The sequence below is a fragment of the Pseudonaja textilis genome, chromosome 12 (genome assembly GCF_049901715.1).
Source record: "Pseudonaja textilis isolate UNSWEBS1 chromosome 12, rPseTex1.2, whole genome shotgun sequence".
Taxonomy (NCBI): domain Eukaryota; kingdom Metazoa; phylum Chordata; class Lepidosauria; order Squamata; family Elapidae; genus Pseudonaja; species Pseudonaja textilis.
The window spans coordinates 15,071,739-15,086,356 of NC_142001.1; the positions used below are offsets into that span (position 1 = coordinate 15,071,739).

The 14,618-nt window shown below is 43.7% G+C and overlaps 1 protein-coding gene across 1 annotated transcript in view; it reads right to left on the reverse strand.

Moving 5' to 3' along the window:
* Positions 1-12,717, reverse strand: part of PCDH11X (protocadherin 11 X-linked) — a 566,008-nt gene extending 553,291 nt beyond the window's left edge. Inside the window, exon 1 of the mRNA XM_087941083.1 lies at positions 12,639-12,717. The gene's annotated coding sequence lies outside the window, so the exon portion shown is untranslated. The remainder of the gene's footprint in view (positions 1-12,638) is intronic.
* Positions 12,718-14,618: the final 1,901 nt, after the last annotated feature.

Consider the following 14,618-nt stretch of genomic DNA (forward strand, 5'->3'; position numbering starts at 1 on the left):
CTCAAGCAATTTGCTGAATGGCTTTGCTGATTAAAAAAAAAATTAATAACGAAACAAGTCGGTACATAATATGCCATTCTATAAGTGCACTGCAGTCGTCAGATACAAACAATAGGTTAAAGGAATTGGGCGATAGCCAAGAAACCCAAGAAGCTAGGCACAGGTACTTCGTTCTTAGAAGAGACAAGACTACATTTATCAGCTCTTTGTATCTTTATTTTATGATTAGATTTTTGCCATCACTCTGCAAAACAAGCAAAATAAACCACAAACTGAGTTTCTAAGGTATTCGGCTATTTAAAAGGAAGGAATTATTGGGGGGGAAATGTCATTAGAAGGCAGAAGTTGGACAATCTTGGCTGATCTCTCTCTCTCTCTCTCTCTCTCTCTCTCTCTCTCTCTCCCACTCCCTCTCCCTCTCCCACTCCCTCTCCCTCTCCCTCTCCCTCTCAAGAAAGCAAATCAGAAGAAGACTATTTTCACAAGACAATTTCCCAGATGCACTGAATATCTGGGAGTCCCCAAAGACCAGTTTCCTTCTGCATAAGTCTTCACCCTTAGCATTAATCAGAGGACAGATTCACACAAGGAGCACATCTCAATACACAATTCCCTTGGAGAGATCGACAAGAATGTAATTGCACATACAACTTTGGGAAGACCACATGGAATTACTTATGTAGTGAGTTGGTACCTTTGTATGAGTTCTACAATTGCAACCATACTGGTGCTTCTAATGGCAGCTGCTCCTCACCTGGTAGTAAAGCATAAATTTAAGGCAAGAATTGACATACTTCTTCAAAGTTCCAACTCAATCTCTTTATTTCAGGATTCAAACTCTTGAATTCATGCTCTCTAACAGCAAGAGACTGATTAGAGTGTTCCAATAAAAACCCAGTGGTCTCCTAGTTTATGGAGAGGTTTAGCAAAAGTGTGACTACCAAAACCAAGCAAAAAAAAAATGTCCACAGAGATCAACAATATGAATAAACATATGACAGTGTCTTGTGATCAGTTGAATACTTGTAAAGTACCATCCTAATTGTTTTCCGGAGACTTCAGTAAACAGTTCTCCTGCCTCCAGGAATTTTTAATCAAGAGTCTTCTTACTACAAATGCCCTCGTATGCACGTAAAATTCATACCCATACAAAAAAAGCAGTGAATACATTTATTTTTCTATCATACAGGATCCAGAACAGAGCCAAGGGAGTTGTTTCGTTTTAGCATTCCAACAAAGTTTTCGATGACCCAAACCTTGTTAGTTTTTCACAAGGCACTGAAGACCTGGTTGGTCAATGTGGAGATAAGGTCTTATTGATGGTGAATGACATCGATTGTTTACCTTTGGGCATTAAAGGGTTATGTTTAGTTTGTCTGTTTTAATCTTGTAAATCACCTAGTGTCACTTGTAGGGCAACTATATAAATCCTATTGATTTCAACAAGATAACTCTTGTAAATATACAGGGATATATCCTGGGAAGACATCCTGGAAGTTTGATGGCCTCAAGAGACCAGTTCAAAGTAAGCTAACACCATCTAAACAAATGATAAGACACTAAAAAGCAGACCTGCTATAATTAAATAGAAACAGATTAGATGTAGCATGGTTTACCTTAATTCTTTCCTCGCCTTTTCTGTCTACAAAAGTAAAAAAATGTATTGACTTCTTTGGACTAATGAGTTGAAAATGGTAGCAACACATCCTTCCTGTAGACTAGAGTATGTTCATTTTCCTGCCATTTTATTTCCTAAGAACTCGTAAGAGTCATTTTATCCAAGCAGCAATTACCCCATGAGGAAAGTTGTCCTCTGAGAATGACCCAATGTAAACCGTGGTTGATCAGAGACTTAACTTCAGATCCAGCCTTCTAATCATGAGCTCACACAGTCTCACCCAACAGCGATCACCAAAAGTAGAGTATCAAAAAAAACCAACCCCAAAATATTTTGACTTACCAAATTGAAGACTTCAAAAGAGAAATTCATCAAAGACCTTCCACTGTCAACTCCAAAGTAAAATGGAGACCAGGAAGAAAAAAAATCTCATTCTCTTTTGGGAAATATGTTCATTGTATTGGCAAAATCCCTGTGTGCCCTTATAAAGCAACTTCATTTAAAAACCAACTGCCAGATAAATATTCACTTAAATGACAGACAGCCTAAAAGCTATTACTCCATTTAATGCATCAGTATTTTGCTTTCAGACGCCGTATCTCCAGCTTATCAGTGATGCAACTGTACATTGCAGCAAATACCGAGAGTGCCTCCCCCCAACCAAAAGTTCTATGAATAGAAGAGTCCACCCTGTTTCAAGTCGATTGCAGCATTACAAATAGAAGTTTCAAAACCGAACCGTGGACCCAAAGATGAGATTTCCATCCATGAAAGGAAGATTCAATTTCATTTTCCATCTTAGCGTCTATCCTTCCTAATCCCTGGCATATTTTTTTCAACCAAAACATCGAACAAAAGAGGTGGTTAAATTACGACCTGTTTTCTACATTTGGGGGCAAGGGATATACATATATATTCCCCCTCTCATATCCCGTTCTCTATTTCACAAGGTTATTTTGCTTGAAAGGAAAGGGGTTCGTAAATAAATAAAGCTTTTGTGAACACAAGAATGCTAATATATAGTTATTTTCTTGAACAATGTTCCGGATGTTGCGACTGATCCCATACCCATGACCTTGCCATTTCAGTGATCAAATAAGAACAAGCCTTGTATCCATCATCAGGAAAGGAAGGAAGATTGGAATCAGGGTTGGCTGACAAAAGAACCCCTTGCGTCTTCATCAGTAAAAACTACTCCAAAAACCCCACACATTTATGTCACACTTAAGAAATCTGAGAGAGCTCAGATCTCTTTTGGTGGCACAGGGGCTTCCAAGCTGAGGATACATTTGACCCCACCCTGGGCTCAGCCTGGTCATCTACACTACTTTGAGGTATTTTAAAGGTGGGTTTCTGATAACCACATTCTCTTTGTGTGACATAAAACTCAATATGAAAATAAGTCAGGCTTTCTCTGGTTTTATGTTGGCAAACTTTATATATTCATTGTTCTCTTCTCCAAGGCACCTGATGACAGCACAATAAGTAATAGATAGAATCTTATCAAAGAGAGATTCAGGTTTAGAACTAAGGAGAAATTTCCTGCCTAGTGACAAAAATTAACCAGTGGAATGCCTTGCCCAGGGGTGAGATTCTACCAGTTCGCACCTATTTGCTAGAACCAGTTGTTAATATTCTAAGCAGTTTGGAGAACCTGTTGTTAGAAGAAATTACTGGCCTAATCCTGTAAGGAAGGCAGGAAGGAAACATTCTGGTGTTGCTTACAGAAACTGCCTCTCTGTTAATCCTTACTACATTCTTAGCAGGCCTAGACTTCCTGTCTCTGGAACTTCTCTGGAGTTTTTTTCCCTCTTTTGCTGGTAGTTTGCTTGTGTGGAGTGACCATTCAAAGTTACAATGGCACTGAAAAAAGTGACTTATGATTTTTCACACTTACAACTGTTGCAGCATCCCCACAGTCATGAGAGGCCAGGTGAGGAGTTGTGTGCCTCGATGTGAGTGATATTGAGTTGGCCACGCCCAGCCAATAACATGACCACCAAGCCATGTCCACCCAGTCACATGACCACCAAGCCACGCCTGCCACCTAAGCCATGCCCACCACCTAAGCCACGCCCACATAACAGGTTGTTAAAAAATTGAATCCCACACCTGGTCTTGCCTCCAGAAATTGTGGGTTCTTCTTCACTGGAGGTTTTAAAGAAGAGATTCAAAAGTCATTTGTCCCAAATGGCATATAGGCTCTCCCGTTCGCCTGTTATTCTCCTTCCAACTCTAGTTATTATATAATTTTGTCTACCAGCATGTTGATAAATTACAAAATCAGTGCCGATGAACACCATGTGCAATGCCATGGTACAGACGACCAGATGTCCCAAGAGTATCATGTCTGAGTTTTATCCTTACTCATGAAGTACAACTCTACGTTGAAGTGTCTCTAGGCAGAGATCACATCCCTTGTTTTACCATTAGAAGTTTGCTTTCCCTGATGTCTCAAGGTCACAACTTCAAACATTTCCCTTTTGGAAATCCTTGGAAAGCTGAAAAGACATCCTCTGGTTCATACATGATTTCAGCCAAAAAAAAAAAAGGGGGGGGGGAAGTCTCTGTAGTTTCTTCCCCAAATCCCAAAATCTTTAACCTTAGACTGCCTACTATTAACCTCACCCCTTTCCTAAGAGGTCTGTAAGAATCATGTATAAGCGCACCAACGTGCCTACCATCCCTGTCCTATTGTTTCTTTTTTTTATTCGTATCCATTTCATGTATTCATAACCATGTTTATACTTATACCTGTTATCTAATACTTGCTTGACAAATCAATCAATCAATCAATTGATCAATCAATCAATCAATAAAATTAAAAAGTAAGACTCATTAGCTTCAAAAAGCCATATCATGAAACTACTCCTGGGATCTCATATATGCTTATAACCTTTGCCAGACTTTCACCTCAACCACAGGCCCAATCACAGGGCTTCTCGTCTACCAACCCCATGCAGCCTTGTGGCTGTGCCCGAAGCAGAAATTATGCACGGAGCCCATCTAGCGTCAATTAAATGCAAAATTCTTTCTTTCTAAGAGCTGCAGCTTAAAAACTTCCTCCAATCGCCACGCTGGTCCGCACCACCTCAGAACTGCTGACATTGGAAAGCAAACTGCCATATGGGTTTGATTATTGCAAGCTGCTCTATAGCGGGAGCTAGGATTTTAATTGCAACGCCCTATTTCACTGATAGTTTAATTCAAACTGCCAAGGGCTGATTTAGAATTAGGAAACCCCGAATAGGTACATAGGCAAAGCTTTTTGAAGAGGAAACGGAAGTGTTTTTACGTATACATTTCATTCCGTCTCTCTCTCTCCCACGCAGCCAACTCATTTGCAGAGCTGAATTCCTATCCTTGGCTGTTTGGACTCTGGGGTCATGTTCTGGGGTCATGTTTGGACTCTGGAGTCGTGTTTCACATCATACGAGATGGGTTTGTTTCTGTAATCTGAAATTTTGATTGTTTGGAGTCTAGTGAGAGGAAGGACCAGGGGAGACATGATAGCAGTCTTCCAATATCTCAGGGTATTGCCCCAAAGAAGAGGGAGTCAAGCTATTCTCCAAAGCACCTGAAGGCAGGACAAGAAGCAATGGATGGAAATTAAACAAGGAGACAAGCAATCTAGAACCAAGGAGAAATTTCCAGAAAGTTAAAACAATTAATGAATGGAACAACTTGTGGGTGCTCCAACCCTGAAGTTTTTTAAGAGTTTGTCCAGAATGATATAGGATCTCCTGCTTTGTCCAAGGGGTTGGACTATAAGACCTCCAAGGTCCCTTCCTATCCTATTAATTCTATTTTACAATGGTTTACTGAATAAACCACAACAGGCTGGCTTCACGCAACGCATTACATACAAGCTGAACTAAGCTACATGGGCTAAGTGAGATTTATGAACATAGTCATTATTTTTTTTAACTCTACCTTAAATGCCAAAAGGTAATTTGCATCCTACATTAATTATATCCGTGTTGGTATGCTGCATCTTCACCTTGCTATATCTCAAATTAGATTGTGCTACATCTAATTCACTATTATTTTGCTGCTTAGTATCATTTACAATATGGTTTAAGACAGATCTGAAGACAACCACTACCCAGAGATGAACCTAGTTGTTGTTGTTGTTGTTTTAACATGCCAAACCATACGCTTGGCCGTTAATCAATGCTGTCCCCCATTTTTCAAGTAAACAACCCCAGATCGGTCTTCTTTAGCTTCACATCCGCACCAATGCTGCAATATTTGGCAAGCACTGTCAAAGAGAAAATTGCCCCCCAATTTGCAGAGCAGGAATTTAATTACATTTTTCTTCATTAGAACTTTCATCCTAAAGTACATTGCACAACCTGGGTTCCTAAAAGGTCCATTTACTACGGAATAATTAATCAACGGAGTTCCTAAAACACCTTGCACAAACCCAAAGCAGGTAAGCCACCTTACGGCTCAGCGCAATGGCTGAAAGCAATCTCCCCCCTCCCCGCCTTTCTGTTGCAAGTTTGATGGGAGAAATGAATAAGTCATCACTAGACTGAATTTCATCAGGTAAATCAGGCGCTTCGCTCGCAATATCGCAATCATTTTGTTCATAGTCCACTGTACTGATGGAGGCCAGAGCTGCACTCAACTTTCTGTTCATATTTCTACGTATCGTCGGGTGAGACTTGATTCCTCAGAGATTACTGTACAATTATAAGAAGAAGAAAGTCCCCCACCAAAAAAGATTTATAAATAAATTAATGCGGTGGAAACATGACTTTAATTTTTAAAAAACCGTTCTTTTCCTGCTTTCTGTAGCTTCTTCAAAGACTAGGGGAATTTTTGGCTTCGATTCACTTTGCAATGCTGAGACATTGAGTCATACCTAGGCATTTCATAATGAATGTGGTGAAAACAGACAAATGAAGAGCTAGCTAGCTGGATGGCAAGACAGATGAGATAGATAGATGATAGATGATAGATAGATAGAGATACGGTAGATGATAGATAGATTGATATAATCAAGATGGAGAGAGATAGAGAGATAGGGAGGGAGGGAGGGAGGGAGGGAGGGAGAGAGAGAGAGAGAGAGAGATGATAGAAAGAATGAGTGTTCTTCCAAACATTAGATGTTAAGTCCAAGCGGCCATCCTACATGTGGTCATTATCAGGATTGCAATGCTACAACCCTCAGAGTTACAAGTTTTTTTTCCCTTGCTCTAAAGAAATATCACAATTGCAGTCTGTCCAAAAACACATCAGAAACCAAACAGGGAGCACTCTCTTCCTGCAAAATATCCCAGGAATTTCAAAGAGAACACGCGGTTGAAATTATCACACAAATTCAATACAATCTAGCCTTTATGTATTTCAAGCTGTGTTCCTGCCTCAGGCAATACATATTTTTTGGTAAAATAATCTCAAGGAACCAGCAGCATAAACTTCTCCGGATGGTTAGGTTCATACAGTACATTATGTTAAGCCCAAACTTAGTTTGGTTTGAATTTACTAGGATAGATAAACTATAGTGTGGACAAAATGAATCAGTGGTCAGGTCAAATGGATTTCAATCAGATTTTAGGAAGATGCAAAAGCTCCCCAAAATTTTAACCATGAGTCTTTTCTTATCTTATCTTTACCGATGAATGATATCCATTTTTTTTTCAAAAAGGAAAACCTTTTTCATCAAAGTACATACCTAATTGAAATGATCTATGTTAACCTGGAAGTAAGTTTCTATATACATTCCAAGGTACCTTTCTTTCTTTCCTTCTTTCTTTCTTTCTTTCCTTCCTTTCTTGTTTTCTTTCTTTCCTTCCTTCTTTCCTTTCTTTCTCTTTCTCTCCTACCTTCCTTCCTTTTCTTTCCTTCCTTTCTTTCTCTTTCTCCCTTCCTTCAACCCTCCCTTCCTTCTTCTCTCTCTTTTTTCTTTCTTTTCATTATCTATCTATCTATCTATCTATCTATCTATCTATCTATCTATCATTTTCTTTCTTCTTGCCATTGAAACATAATAGATTCATATAGCCAGTTCTTAACATGCATTTACAAACAGCATAGTGCTACAGCTTATTTTCCTACATATTTGGCATGGGATTTTTTTTAAAAAAACAAGACTAAACTGAAATTAAAAAGTATCTGTGCAATAGCCTGCAGAGAATATTTTTTATTCATTCCATAACATAGAGAAAAGAGCTAACAAGTGAAGTTTGAAACCTGCTAACAGGGATTTTACAAGCAGAATGGAGTAATAGCAACTTATACAATTTCTTGTCAAGTCTCTTCACTAAACTCGGGTACAGTAATTGAAAGAGACTGACTTTCAAACTCTTTGGAATAATGAAAAGCACTCTCTCTCTCTCTCTTTGCAAGACTCTTGGGATAATGGAATGCACCTTTCCAATTTACATTTTTTTTTCCTATTCCATATTTCATTCTTGTGTCTACGCGGTTCATTCTGCAGGGAGCATCACTCCTTGACAAGCACCCGGGCTAAAATTCAGTCTCACACACCTGGCCATTGAAGGCAACAAAAATGGCTGCAGCATTGGATGCTTAAGGATACATACTAATGACATCATCACCCAGACTTGTTCTTCAGTGAAGCAACTGCGGAAAATCTGACACTTCAAGTGCCAGAGTTACTTCATGATAGGACCATCTTCTTCGGGCTCAACCTCAAGTAAGACTTGTAAATGAATCCGGAATCAAGAATGAGTTTGGAGCACAAAGAACCAGTTGCCTTCTCAAGGACATGGGGTCCACCAAGGACAAATGTTCTCGCAACTGAAAACCAGCATCTCCAGCTTTTTCCCATGACTGAAGGTCAGAGGAATCTAGTATTGGATCTCACACATGGGAAACACAGTTGCTTCCTTACTTAATTAAGTTGGCGTTATTATTAAGGCTGCAATTATCATAGAAACATCTACTGAGGGATACTCGTAGCCCGGTTATGAGAACAAAGGACCACTGCAAAACAGGGTGTCATATTAAAAAAAAAATCACACTCAGCTACACTAAAAATCCCTACTGCAGAATTTTTAACACAGGGTATCCGCGTGTAGAATGGCAAAACAGGCGTACAGACTGGGCAATGCATTTCTATAGGGTTTGGAGCATGTATATTTGGGTGTTTTTCTACTATAATCTAGCAAATATAGTCATTTATACCACTCTTCGATAGGAATCTTTGATAGTGCCAGAAAGCCATGAGCCCCGCTATACTCTAGAGGATTGATTTCAAAGTTAGAACAATGGTGCTGCAGAATATGAGATCAAACAACCCAAGGTTACTCAAACCAGAAAGTAGCCGGGACAAAGGAAAGTTTAACTCTTCTACAGCCATGTAGAAGACTCCCTGTTCCATTCTTGGAGATAGCATCAGTTTCTATAGCATATTAATAAAGCAAATGCATTAGTTTCTGAGCTGTTCTACCACAACGGGCTTCCTGGACAAGCTGGTAGGTTTTAGACAGTCCAAAATTCAAAATTCCATGCTGTAACAATGAGCCTGCACTGCACAAGCTAGCGTTGATGGCTTCCTTTCCTGTTACTATAGGCTTCGATGCAGTTCGAACATCAGTAGCAGATCCAGATGCATTATCAGAAACCAGTCTACAAAGATTAGCATATCAAGAAAAGAAGGAAGGAAGGAAGTAAGGAAGGAAGGAAGGAAGGAAGGGAGGGATACTAATCTTGCAAATCTGATATTTCAAGATTCCTTTACTTAAACAATGATCATGCTGAATCAAGCAAGAAGCAATCCTCTAGATCCAACTAGAAGTCTAGAACTTAGGACACATTTTAAGTTTTAAGATATCATCAGGAGATTTCTTTCGTCTCCTTAAGTCTCCACCACTTGGCGCTTCCTTGTTCATCACAAAACAGATTGTACAGGAATGCAGGCAACTCCCTGTACTGATTCAACTTACAGCTCTGAATGCAAGCACAGAACTAAATTATATTCACCACTACACCCCCCCAACCCCAAACCAGTTATTACTAGAAAGAAAGGAAGGAAACAGAACATTATCTTGACTATTGGAAGGAAAGAAGGATGAGGAGAAGGTTGCCTTTAGGCCTCACAGAATACAAATGCGTTGAACACAGCTACAGGTCCAAATCTCTGATCTTCCTTTCTGCAGAAGCTATGATGTAGAAAGCCAATGTACTAAGCAGACAGTTCTATGTTGAATATAAATTATCCTTTAAATACAAGCGAGGTATTCCTCCTGCTCACATTTAAGAGAGAAGGCAGCTTTTGCTAGGAGGAAAGACAGGGCTGTGTGTGAAGCCATAACACCTTTTGTGCAGTGGGAACAAGAATTAAAATGCGGACAAAGATCTGAATGGTTAAACACTTTTAAGGAGAGGAAGACACACACACACACACACACACACACACACACACACACAGACAGAAGGAAATTGTGTCTTTTCAGTTTCATTTGACAGAAGAATTTCAACGGGGAATATTCACGCATCCTGCAACAGCAACAACGGTTTGTGATTTGCCCCCCATAATAGAGTTGATCCTCTTATACTCTTTAAAAAGGAAGAGAAAAAAAAGGGGGCTCCAAGAATCATTGGCTTAAGTCATGTTCAATTTTATCTTCAGATTCAGCTACAGACACAGCTGAAGCAGAACATGCCTGGAAATTTAAAAAGTCTTCTGTCTCCCCAGCTATCCTTTGCCTTCTCCCCCCGACCCCCCCATCCACGTTTTTCTCAGGATTTTAGTCATTAATATTCCGATCGGGTCTTTGCAATGAACACACTTCCTGTTTTCTTCCATCAGCCCCCCCACACCCCATATCAACCTCCTTCACCCCAACACCTCTGTTATAGGTGGGATTATCTGCTTAGAATAACAGCTTCTCTATTATAAATTCTGGCTTATCCTATGCAAATTTTACAGTATCAAAAGCACCCAAGGATGAAGGCAGTACGCAGGCTCTCCATTCCCATTTCAAAGGTAGAAACATTTTGGGGGTTTTTTTTGGACCATCCAATAGAATTTCACGAATATCTGTTCAGAGGAGTCCTAGCATCTCAAAAATCAGCTCCGCGGACCATCTTACAAAAAAAAGAGGCACACACTTGTTCCTGGGCCACCCAGAAGCCCCGCGTAACTTGCAGGCTTACACCATCCCGAGTACAAATAATTCATTATAATATAATGAAAAATCACACACACACACAGACACACACACAAAATGCACACATGCATGCAAAAGATATCATGGCATTCAAGATAGAGAAGAAAAAAGTACGTTCCACGCACACACACACACACACACACCCCATACGGTACATATTTCCCTTGGCATATCAACTTTCACTTTTAATTTGTTAACCTTCCATAAACATGGAAGTGGGAGGAGGGGAATTGCTTGTGCTTAGGGCACAAGTTGAATATGTTTTTTTGTGTGTGTGTGTTGAAAGCACCCATCATTTCCATTCTGCCCCCACCCCCCCACCCCCAGTTCCTAAGGTGGATGTGCTAAATTTTAACGAGAGTCACGTTTCCATTTGGAAGGAACCAGATCCTTTCATCCATTCATTTTTTTGTTGTTGTTGTTGTTCCCCTTCTCAAAACCCTGTTGGTCCCAGGTGGCTCCTTTTCAGAGCCATCCCTGGTGGAGGCTCAAGCTATTTTAAGGCAAGGCTGTGTGTTTCCATGGTCCACGCCCCCCCCTCCTTCTCTTGCCCCCCCCAAAGCCCCCCTCCGCCCCCCGCCAAGGTCATGGGGGAAGGCAATGCCTACTCATTACAGACCTTCAAAACTACTTCTTACAAGTTATTCCCAGACCCAGGTTGAAAGCAAAAACCCCTCAAGCCCTGTAGCCAAATTCGATTTCCATTCAAGCCATCAGGTACAAAGAAGCAGGCCAAGGCCAATTTCTAGAAGGTGGGGAATGATTCTAGTAAGCTCGGTTGATGTTTCTCTTTTCTCCCTTCCTTCCACCACTGCTGGTCCATGACAAAGAGGCACTTCTAGGGACTCAAATCTCTTCCTCCTAGTTTCTCTACCCCAAACCTCCACACTGCCAGTTTCCACGCTTGGGTTTCCTTTGCCAACCAGCCTGAAGATGCCACCAGATCAACTAAAGTGTCTGGGTATATACATCAATACATTTTTTCTCTCTGTCTCTCTCTTCCCAGATGCTCTACATAGGATTCCAACACTCCCAAATAAGCAACTTCTTCATCACACCAGCTCAAGGAAACCCTTCAATTAAAGAACTTCATTTGCCATCTGAGGTTCCCCCTCTTCTTCTCTTGCACAAAACCACACACGCATTATTACACCAGCAAGCTGAGGTTTTCCTTCTTTCTTCTTTTTAATGCAACCTTTTTTTTCTCCATGCAGCCTCCATTACAAGATTAACATTCCACCCACCAAAGATGCTACACTTCCCATCCTGCTTCCTATTCACCACCAGTCTCTAGCCTTCCTGCACAATACCCCCCCCCCCCTCATTAATCTGCACCCTGCCAGGCGTGCCCCCCTGTCCCCCGTCCCCCCCCCCAAAAAAGAGAATAATTCTGCAATGGGAAAAGAGGGGGGAAAAGACTGGTGGAAGGAGAAGGAGGAGACGGTAGTTGCTTGTCCCCAATCCACAAGTTGACCAAGCCTCTCAGCCGCTGAGCAGTCTATCTTTCTTCTGCCCCTCTCCTACCACCCCAACGTAACGCACACCCCGGAGAAACGCAAGGCGCCAATGGACCCGGACCAAACCAGCCCATGCCTGCAAAGCGGTGGCACGACGGTTGCTTCCCGACGTTCTTCTACCTTCACTCCCCACGCCGGGAAGTCATCGCGTTCCCCGGAGGCTCGAACATAAAGGATTTGGGGGCAACGGGGGAAAGAGATGCTTTCTCGGGGTGGTGCGGGGTGGGGAGATCGCCGCTTGCTCGCCTTTCAGCGCCGTCTCCGTCCTTCTCTTTCTCCCAACAGCCGGATCGACACCCAACCACCCAACCGCCGCCACCCCGCCACCCACCCCCAGCCCTTCGCCCGCCCTCTTACCTTCAATTCCCTCCGAGCCAACCAAAGCTAAACCAGCTTTCCCCAGTCGCGCTTCGCCCCGCTGCCTCCAAGTCAGGGAGATGGAAGGAAGGAAGGAGGGAAGGAAGGAAGGGAGGGAAGGAAGGAAGCCCCAAAGCGCACCGCGGAGGGAAATCCTTCTTCAGCTCAACGTGGAAAGAGGAAAGGGGGAAGAGGGAGGGAGAAGAGAGGAAAAGAGTGGGAGATAAAGAGAAGGAGGGGGGGGGAAGGAGGGGGGGAGAAAGAGGGAGGGAGAGAGAGGGGAGGGAGGGGGGGGTGGGGGGGACAGGGAAAAAGAGATCCGAAATGGGGAGAGCGAGAACAGGACGGGGCTCTGGGGGTCGCGCCGCCCCCTCCCCCCAAATCAAAATGCAAGAAAAGGGGAACGATGCCGGCATCCTTCCTTTCCCTTCGCCCCCCCCCGCACCCCGCGCCTTTGCAATTGCGGAGAAAGGGGGGGATCCAAGTTAGAGCTCTCTCATAAAAGTGAGGCACCCCACTCCCCTCTCGCCATCCTACCCTTGCTCCAAAGGAATGCTTGCAATAAAAAAAGAGAGAAGAAGAAGAAGAAGAAGGAGAAGGAGAAGGAGAAGGAGAAGGAGAAGAAGAAGAAGAAGAAGAAGAAGAAGAAGAAGAAGAAGAAGAAGAAGAAGAAGAAGAAGAAGAAGAAGAAGAAGAAGAAGAAGAAGAAGAAGAAGAAGAAGAAGAAGAAGAAGAAGACGGCGCCCAAGTGAACTTACACGAGGAGATTTCGCCAAACTTGACAGGCGGCGAGGCGGAAAAAAAGAAGGGAAAAAAAAGAAGAAGAAGAAGAAGAAAGAAAATTCCTCTGGCTACTGCCAGCAGCCCCGTGCGGCTGCAACGACGGCGGCGGCGGCGGTTCTCCTTCTCCTCCTCCTCCTCCTCCTCCTTCTCCTCCTCCGCCTCGGCAGGCGAGAGAGCCCGGAGATGTCTAGGATGCCGCCGCTGCCGTCCGAAGCCAAGCGATATTCCCCGCGAGAAAGCGGCGAGGCAGGACTCCTGACCGGGCGCGCAAGGCGGCTAGCCGAGCCGGTGGGCGATCCGCGGGGCTGGCCCGGAAGGCGAGCTGCAAACTCGGCGCCGGCTCTCGCCCGGAGCTTCCCCGATGCCGCCGCCGCCGCCGCCGCTGCTGATGCCGCCGCTCCAAGCACCGCGGCTCCACACGGCGGTTGCATCGGCTCCACGCTTCAGCTGCTGGCGTCTGAACTCCGCTTTGCTCGACAGCGCCAGCAAGTCCTCGCCGCGCCTGACATCACTGCGAAAGGGCGGGCGGTGAAAGGGGGGAAGGGAGGGGGTTGACATGCAAATGAGGGGAGGGGGAGATTTTTTTTAAAAAAAGGAGGACTTTTTTTTTTTTTTGCAAGCGGGCAAGCGCGCCCCCGCCCACCTGCCGCCCCCTTCCACCGGTTCCTCCCTCGCCTCTCCCCGCGGTCTTAAAAGCTTCTGCAAGCGGCGGCGGCGGCGGCTCTGGAGCTCCGCGGCGAGTAAGTGCTGGAATTCGGCGCAGGGCAGAGGAAACCAAACCAGACAACGGAAGGCGGCTTCGGGTGGTCGTGGGTAGGGGGTCTGGCGAGCCCCGAGAGGGATCCCCACGGCGTGTGTTCCCTTTGGAAAGTCGGCGAGAAGTTTGGGGTTCTGGGAGGCGTGGAAGCCGCCTTGGGTTCGTTGGTTGGAAACTGGGGGGGAGCGGGGGGCGGAGGGAGGGGGATTCCTTGGACGTGGAGAAGAAAAAAGTCTTGCCTTCGTTTGAATCGCTTTGGCCTTATCCGCCTTTCTTCCGGAGAGAGGGAGGAAAAGGAAGGGAAAAGGAAGGGAGGGAGCGAGGGGACGAAGGAAATGGGACAAGGAATGGAAGAAAGGGGGAAAAAAGAAGCAAGAAAGGGAGACAAGTAGGAAGGAAGGAAAAACAGACAGGTGGGAGAGGAAGGAAAGAAGAATAGA